Source organism: Mesoplodon mirus (assembly GCF_964341445.2).
Source record: "Mesoplodon mirus genome assembly, contig: HAP1_SCAFFOLD_371, whole genome shotgun sequence".
NCBI lineage: Eukaryota > Metazoa > Chordata > Mammalia > Artiodactyla > Ziphiidae > Mesoplodon > Mesoplodon mirus.
Window position 1 is genome coordinate 468,663 of NW_028295578.1, and position 9,581 is coordinate 478,243.

The window sequence follows — 9,581 nt, forward strand, 5'->3', positions numbered from 1 at the left end:
AGGGGGTGCTGGGAAGTCTGCACACCTCACAGGAGCCGGAGCAACTTCCCATCCTCCTCGTCTCCTCGGGGCTGCCCCTCTTCCACTGGCCACTGGGTATAAGATTGAGGTGGTGTTGTTTGTCGTAGGAGGCGGTGACCTTCAAGGACGTGGCCGTGGCCTTCACAGAGGAGGAGCTGGGGCTGCTGGACTCGGCCCAGAGGAAGCTGTACCAGGATGTGATGGTGGAACACTTCAGGAACCTGGTCTCAGTGGGTGAGGACAGCCTTTCTCTGCGAGTGTCTTTGTGACCTTGGTGTTTCAAGGCTTTGGGCCTCTTGAGGTGGTTCCCTGAGTTTGGGGACCAGACTTTTGCAATTCCTGTGGGACACGAGAGGATGTCTCTGGTCTTTCCAAACAGTGTGTTTCAGGTCCTTTTCAATTATTTTGTAAAAGAACTGTAAATCGGCAGTATGTTGCTGTACCTTGTGTATTCTTCTTCAGATTTCCCTCCCTGCCATTAGTGGATCATAAAGCCAATTTATTGAGCCCTACGTGTGACTTTTTAATGAAATAAAATAGTATAGAAAATATCAGAGTTTCTTAGGAAGAGTACAACACATTGCAGCAGAAACTCTGGGCGATGGCATGAGTGGTGTGAGAGCCAGTGGGAACAGATTTCATGAAAAGAGACATTGGTTAGATATAGGTCATTCAAGCTTCGTTTTAGTAATGTATACTTTTCTACCTGTGTATCTAGGTTGTGAAATAAATGCTGTTTCTTCAGTGGGTCGTGATACAAAGTTTGAAAAACACAGCTTTCAATACCTTGAATATGCAGTTGGAACTCAAATTTCTAGTAAACTTTCGCTCTAGCCCGTTCATGTTAACTTGTGACTTTGCATGTTCTCATTCTTCAAACGAGATACAAAACATATAGAAAGAGAAGAGAGGCTTTGGTTGATGAATTCAGCAACCCAGATAGAAATTTAGGTGAGAACCAAGCAGCCGTGAGTTCCTGTGGTTAGCTCTCTATCTGTTTTGCTTCTCACCAGCCCTGTGCTGTCCATCACCTGGTCCCAGTTGGAAATCTCTTTCCAGGATTATTGCATAGTCTTTGTACTGGTCACCTGTTGCCACCCTTCTCCTCCCACAGTTTGTTCTTTAGGTGGCAAAGTGATCTTTTGTAACTTTAAGTCAGGTTATGTTCTTGTTTCAGAATTCTCTTGTGGCTTCTTTTACTTAGAATAAAAACCACTTAAAGTGGCTTCTAGAGCCTTCTGTGGGCTGCTGTTCGTTCTCCACCACCTCCCTGAATACACCACCTCTCCTCCCTCTTACCCTATCTTTTCCAGACCTGCAAAGGATGCTTCTGCCACAGAGCCTTTTCCTGGTCCTTCTCTCTGCCTGGAATACTCTTTCACCTGTAATCTTTTAGGCCTCTACTTCTTTCAGTCAGTCACCTTAAAGATGAGGAGGTGGCTGTCCTCTGACCACCCTATGGAAAATACAGTCCTCTCTTTCTTACTCTCTCTGCCCTGCCTTGTTTTGTCTCTAAGCGTTTCACTCATGTACATTTTGTTCACCTGTTTCTCACCTCTCTTTCTTCCACTGGAGGGTAATCCAGGAGTGCAGGAGGAATTCGGTCTGTTATATGTTTATTGCTCACTAGCCTCAGTGCTTAGCATAGTCTTGGTACATGACAGGAACTCTTAAATATTTCTTGAATAAACGAATGAGTTAATGGATAGAGAAATTAGCCTTCCATGAAAATAGCTAGTAGGCAGTGAACAAATCCGAGTGAATAAGGGATATTGCTAAATGTTTTTTTGTCTTCAAATGAATTCCTAGCCTAATTCTAACTTCTCAGGTGCCCATGATGTGTGTATGTGTGTGTTTGCCTTTCTGTACAAGTTGGCCCTCATCAACTTGCACAAAAAATATGTACAGAACCTGTAATTATAACCAAACTGAGTAAAATGCTTTCCCTGTGACTTTCCTTGAGCTCTCAGTAGCAGAGCAAATTCATTTGGGGAGGAAATACTGTTTTGAATGAGGATTCTTATGTCTACTTCTTAGGTAACCCTCCCATAGAAGGAAAGAAATTTCTATTTCCTTATCCCTTATACCAGGGGAGAACAGGTCTCAGAAAACAGCCAGCTGGTGAGTTAGCCTTTCCCTTAAAAGATTTGCCCCGCTGCGTCCCATTTGCCTCCTCCAAAGCCCACCTCACTAATAAGAAATCGATCTTTGTTAGCTGTACAAACATTTTGTGTGTGTGTGTGTGTGCATTTGTATGTATCTTGTAGAAGGCATTTTAGATAATGTCACCTTGAGTGCTTTGATCATTCTTTAATAGTTTCTAGTCTGTTTCTTCTCAATACTTATCACAGGCTATGGAATTTATTCCCAGCTCACTCATAAAGCCCATTCTTCACTTTGGAACTCATTCTTGTTAAAGACCAATGTATCTGTGTCCAAAAATTTTCCATGCTGTTTTTAAAGAGACAGCATTCTTCCCTAGCCTCTACATTTTGACTCCTACTTGGCAGGGGGAGTGGAGGAACATATTAGGCAGCACAAATGCCTGAGAAGGATCCAGTGCATAGGTCTTCATGCTTTTTTTTAACCCCACTGATTCTTAGACCCTTTTTTAAAATTAATTAATTGTTGGTTGCATTGGGTCTTGGTTGCTGCATATGGGCTTTTCTCTCGTTGTGGTGAGTGGGAGCAGCTCTTCGTTGTGGTGCGCAGGCTTCTCATTGCAGTGGCTTCTCTTGTTTCAGAGCACGGTCTCTAGGAACGCGGGCTTCAGTAGTTGTGGCACGTGGGCTCAGTAGTTGTGGCTCACGGGCTTAGTTGCTCTGCGGCATGTGGGATCTTCCCGGACCAGGGCTCGAACCTGTGTCCCCTGCACTGGCAGGCAGATTATTAACCACTGTGCCACCGGGGCAGTCCCGGTTTTTAGCCCCTTTCATATCCTCCTCAGCACTAACCCCCTTGGTGTGCTGCCGCCTCGGGTGCAGCCTTTCAACTTAAGCCAAACTGTACTTTCCAGTCCTTTTCCTGTATCTGATACCTGACTTGTAAAAGCTGTTTCGCTTCTCTGACTTGGTTCAAACTTAACCTGGGATTCAGAATTGTAGAGAATCCTAGAAATCAAACTGAGTTCACCTGTGTATGCATTTCTTGAGCCCTGACTAACTGCTAGGCACTGTTAAAGCTGTGAGCACAGCAAAATGCTTGTCTTTATTGATACTGTGTTATGGTAGGAATGACATGTAATTTTTGAAAGATGATTGAAATAGTATGTCAGAGTAGTCATTTGGTTTTAAATGGGTTTCATTAATGCTAAGTATTTGGGAGTTTAACAGACCATCTCTTGGTTTCTGTTAGTATATAAACCAGAGAACTTCATTTGTCGTGCGAAAGATAAGCTGAACCATCCTGAGGTTCATTAAAGTCTCATACTGTGTCTTAAGTGTAAAATCTTGAATCTTTGAACAAAGCTTTCACGTGTCCACATCTCTGAATTCTCTGTCCCTCTAGAAGAAAACAATCAAAGTGAGTTGAGGGCCGTTCAAGACAGAGGATCACGTGAAGAGCTTTCCTGCTGGCAAATCTGGCAACAAATTGCAAATGACTTAACCAGATGCCAAGACTCCATGATAAATAGTTGTCAGTTCCACAAACAAGGTGATTCCCCCTGCCAGATTGGGGCAGGACTCTATTCAAATTTCTGAAGATGAGAACCGTATATTAAATGATAAAGCAGGTGATCCCAGTAGTCCTGGAAATCCAAGGTTTGCAACTTTGAGAGCCCAGGATTCTTGGAGGAAAACTTCATTGGCTGAGTCACAGAATTATCAGAATAGACACCAGCAAATTTCCATGAAAAATAAACTGTGTCAGTGTAAAGAGGATGTTGACACCATCAGTTGGATTTCACATCACCTTGATGCTCATGGAGTACACAAGGGTCAAAAACCTTAACGGCTACAGTGATTATAGAAAAGATAGCACGAGGGTTTCAACACTGGATCAGAATACTATGATTCACACGGGACAAAAACCTTACCAGTGTAATGAATGTAAAGAAACCTTCACCGATCTCTCCACCTTTGATCTTCACCAGCAATTACACTCAAAAGAGAAGTCTCATACGTGCAGTGAGTGTGGAAAAGGCTTCCGTTACAGCTCGGTTCTTCATATTCATCAGAGAGTTCACGTGGGAGGAGAACACAGTGAGTGTGATGAGTGTGGCAAGGAGTTCAGTCAGAGCTCCCAGCTGCAGACTCCTCAGAAAGTCCACACTGTAGAGAAACCATTCAAATGTGGGGAATGTGGGAAAGGCTTCAGTCGTAGGTCAGCACTTAACTATTCATTGTAAATTCCACACGGGAGAGAAACCTTATAATTGTGAGGAGTGTGGGAGGGCCTTCAGTCAGGCCTCTCACCTTCAGGACCATCAGAGAGTCCACACTGGGGAGAAGGCATTCAAATGTGACACATGTGATAAGAGCTTCAGTCGGAATTCACACCTTCAGTCCCATCAGAGAGTCCATACGGGAGAGAAACCGTACAAATGTGAGGAGTGTGGGAAGGGCTTCATTTGTAGCTCAAATCTATACATTCATCAGAGGGTCCACACAGGAGAAAAACCCTACAAATGTGAGGAATGTGGGAAAGGCTTTAGTCGGCCTTCAAGTCTTCAGGCCCATCAGGGAGTCCACACTGGAGAGAAATCATACATACGTAATGTGTGTGGTAAAGGCTTTACTCTGAGTTCAAACCTTCAGGCACATCAAAGAGTCCATACAGGAGAGAAACCATACAAATGTAAGGAGTGTGGGAAGAGCTTCAGGAGGAACTCCCATTATCAAGTTCATCTGGTTGTCCACACAGGGGAGAAGCCCTATAAATGTGAGGTATGTGGGAAGGGCTTCCGTCAGAGTTCATATCTTCAAATCCATCAGAAGGCCCACAGTGTAGAGAAACCTTACAAGTGTGAGGAGTGTGGGCAGGGCTTCAATCAGAGTTCACGACTTCAGATCCACCAGCTGATCCATACCGGTGAGAAACCATACAAATGTGAAGAGTGTGGGAAGGGATTCAGTCGTAGAGCAGATCTTAAAGTTCATTGCAGAATCCACACCGGAGAGAAACCGTATAATTGTGAGGAGTGTGGGAAAGTCTTCAGGCAGGCCTCAAATCTTCTGGCCCATGAGAGAGTCCACAGCAGAGAAAAACCATTCAAATGTGAAGAGTGTGGGAAGAGCTTTGGTCGGAGTTCACACCTTCAAGCCCATCAAAAAGTCCACACTGGAGAAAAGCCATACAAATGTGAGGAGTGTGGGAAGGGCTTCAAGTGGAGCCTGAACCTCGACATGCATCAGAGGGTCCACACAGGAGAGAAACCATATAAGTGTGGGGAGTGTGGGAAGCACTTCATTCAGGCCTCAAGTCTTCAGCTTCATCAAAGCGTCCACACTGGAGAGAAGCCGTACAGATGTGACAGATGCAGTAAGGTCTTCAGTCGGCCTTCACAGCTACAGTCTCATCAAAGAGTGCACACAGGGGAGAAGCCTTACAAGTGTGAGACCTGTGGTAAGAGCTTCAGTTGGCGCTCCAATCTTATAAGTCATCACAAAATGCATACTGGGGACACATTTTATGAAAGCAGCGAGAGTGGTAAGAACATCAAGGAACTGTCAGAGGATAGAAGTTCTACAAAATGTTGTTTTCAAAAAACTCACGTGCAACGTGAATTCTTGCAAGCGTCAGGTCTCATAGGAGAGAAAGTATTTTAACTTAGTTGGTGTTGAAGCAGTAGCTAAACAGATCCTAGTGTTCAGCAGAGCACACAGCAGAGATCCCTTCTGAGTGGTGCAGTAAGGGCTGCATTCAGAACTTTGACATTTATCAGATGTCACTTAGGAGATAGCACTTAGAAAGGAAAAGAGTTTGGTCTGGGCTTTAACAAAAGTGTAAGGATGAGCTAGTCAAAATTGATGTCCGTGAGAATGTGCGCTCCATGAGGGCAGGGACTTGGCTGCTGAATGTACACAACCTTATCATTGACTAGTGCTTTTAGGTGTGCTCAGTACTTGTGTTTTAAATAAACCAAAAGGGGGAAATGTATAATATATGAAAGTTGTATCCAGATGGGGAAACCTGCAAAATAAAATTAATTCAGGACATGAACTTTTGTTGAAATACTGAAAACCACTGCAGAAAACCAATCTGCAATATATATTTTTTTAATTTATTTTTGGCTGCCTTGGGTCTTTATTGCTGCACGCAGGCTTTCTCTAGTTGCAGTGAGTGGGGGCTACTTTTCATTGCAGTGTGTGGGCTTCTCATTGCAGTGGCTTCTCTTTGTGGAGCACGGGCTCTAGGTGTGCAGGCTTCAGTAGTTGTGGCACGCGGCTGAGCTGCTGTGCAGCATGTGGGATCTTCCTGGACCAGGGCTCAAACCCGTGTCCCCTGCATTGGCAGGCAGATTCTTAACCACTACGCCACCAGGGAAGGGAAGCCCCCCAATCTTCAATATTAATATGCTATTAGCCTATCGCAACTGGCTCCTTGCCTCCCGCAGCCTCTGTTCTCAAGTTGGGTGGTTATTTGAGACGCCGTCTAGTTTTCCAAGGACTGTGTTCAGTAGAAATTGAACTACCTTGTGATTTTTTTTTTCTGATGGTACAGAGTGAAAAAACATGATTAACTTTGCAACAACAGTAACTGCATAGTATACAATTGATTTTTTGTCTGTCAATATTAAGGCAGGGTTTACTGTAACACTTTGAAAGTGTCACAAAAATTGTTTGTCCCTAGAAAAAAAAATTTTTAGTTGACCTTGAACTTACTGATTTCTAATTCTCTGCATTTTCATCCAGACTTTGGAATGTTTGCCTTCTAATTATTGTAGCATTTCTTCTAAAGTTCTCAGGTAGGGGCTATGCCATATTCTTCCCCCACATCCATGAGGCAAATACCCAGAAAACTTGTAGGAATCTGATAAAATTATCCAGTGTATTATTGAGACAAGACTGACATTTATGTGCTTTTCCCTATTGGTTGCAGTAAAGCATGGTTTCAGGAAAGGAGTATATATATCAGAATATATTAGATCTCTTTGATTTAGAAATCATATAATTGGAAGTTATTGATTGTGAGATTAAAATACCAAAAAGATGAACACCACATCAATGATGTCACTAAATTTTTTAATGGAAATTAGTGTACAGCTGTAAGAATTTGAGTTTTGATAGATTCCTATATTAATCTGAAGCCGGTGAAATGATGACAGGGACTTCCCTGGTGGTACAGTGGCTAAGAATTCGCCTGCCAATGCAGGGGACACGGGTTCGAGCCCTGGTCCAGGAAGATCCCACATGCTGTGGAGCAACTAAGCCCGTGTGCCACAACTACTGAGGCTGTGTGCCACAACAACTGAAGCCTACGTGCTTAGAGCCTGTGCTCCGCAACAAGAGAAGCCACTGCAATGAGAAGCCCGCGCACCGCAACGAAGAGTAGCCCACACTCACTGCAACTAGAGAAAGCCCGCACGCAGCAACGAAGACCCAATGCAGCCCAAAATAAATAAATTAAATAAAAAATTTATTTTAAAAATTTATGACATATCATAATCGCAGGAGATACACAATATGGGCTTTGAGAGGTCACAGATTGTAGCCTTCATAGTATAATCAACCATAAATCTTTGTTAGTGTTTGTGTATGTGTGCATGTGCACACATGTATGTGTACATGCATAAGATCATGTGTAAAGGGATACTCTTCCAGAGTGGTTTTCCTAGGCAAGGAGCATTTTGTGATATTTTTCCATTTTATAACTTCATGTTATATTTTTTTCATTGAATAGTGGGTATTGCCAAAGCAGGAAATTATTTTAATAGAATTTGAAAAAGTATTAAATAATTATCCCTTGCAGTTAAGACCTCATATGATTGTTCTATATTGTCATAAGGCATATAAGATCAAAATTATGGTATGAACTCTGGAAGCCAATTTCAAAAACAAAACAGTTCTCAGATTATTTTGCATACACAGAAAAATTCATGAGTTTCAACAGTTGAAGCTTTATTATTTATGCTGTGCTTTAACTACAGATCCATAATAGGGAGAGGGAAAATCCTGGAGCTAGAAACAAAAGTGGATATACCTACATTGTGGAGGTTTAAAAAAAAAAAGTTTCTCTTGTTGAAAAGATGCACATGAGGAGAGAACTGAGCATAATAGCAGAGGACCCTCTGGATGTGGAACCAGTAAGGACAAAGCAGGTTTGGATGGCATTCCATACGCAGACCAATGGTGGTATTTTTAATATAGTTGGTTAAAGGGCTTTATTTAGCAAGTTACAGTTGACCCTTGAACAATATGGGTTTGAACTGGGCAGGTCCACTTATATGCAGGGGTTTTTTTTTAATAGTAATTACTACAGTACTACATGATCTGTGGTTGGTTGAACCCATGGTTGCAGAATTGCAGATACAGAGGAACCACGGATATGGAAGTCTGACCATAAGTTATTTATACAGATCTGTCTACCCATCCATCCATCCGTCCACCCATCTGTAGAGAGAGAGAGGGAGTGAGTGCACGTGCTAGGTATTTACAGAAGTAGATATGGAAGTGCGAGGATATACAAACACACACATGTGTATGTGATGTATATAAGCATGTATATCCACGTTTCTATTTCAGGGCTGGAGCAAGGAAAGTGTAGAATGATCCTGGAGAAAATTTACTGTGCCAGAAAGTAGGAAAGAGTGGTGGGACGTGTAAAAAGATCCAGCTTGAAGAGACTCACACTGGGTAAATCTGAGCAATTTGACCCTAAAATAAATAATTATCATACAGAATATGAATAAAAAAAGAGGAAGGGAGGGAAGGAAGGGCTCTCATAATAGAATGCCAAACCATAAACATATAGAAGGAATGACGTAATGTAAAAATCATTATTTACAACCATCATAGTAATGATAGGTTCTGGCAAGAGTAATCAATGAATTATAAAACTACTGGTTGAAAGTTTACAAGGAGCAGGATGCTACAAAACCCCAAATATCTCTCCACGAAGTATTGATCACAACAAGAAATACAGTAGGTATAAATTTGGTGAACACTACCTTAGCCAAGAGGTGAACATTATCAATAACAGAACAAACGAACGTTTTAGATCTCTGGGGTATGATATACTGAGAAGGACGCAACGTTGCTTCAGGATTATTTCTGACAGAAATAAACAACCAGATCTTATCACAAGGAAGCATCCACGTTGAGAGTCTCCTGTTTCACAGTTATGACCACAGGGAGCATAACTGGCCAAAGGTCCCAGCTGCTGCTCTTAAATCCATCACCACGTTTGCCTGGAGGCCGGCCTTGCCCCTGATTGCTCCTGGTCAGCACAGCAGGGATCCTAAGGCAGGCCATTTCTTGGAGACCAGGATTCCTCTGTCCAGTGACCTTTTTTCAAGGACTCTGACAGCCTTGAAGGATTTTACGTAGATGACAAGGCAGTCTCGGATGATTTACCAAATCTTTCTTCCAAATCTTCACTCAGGGTCAGACTTGCACTAT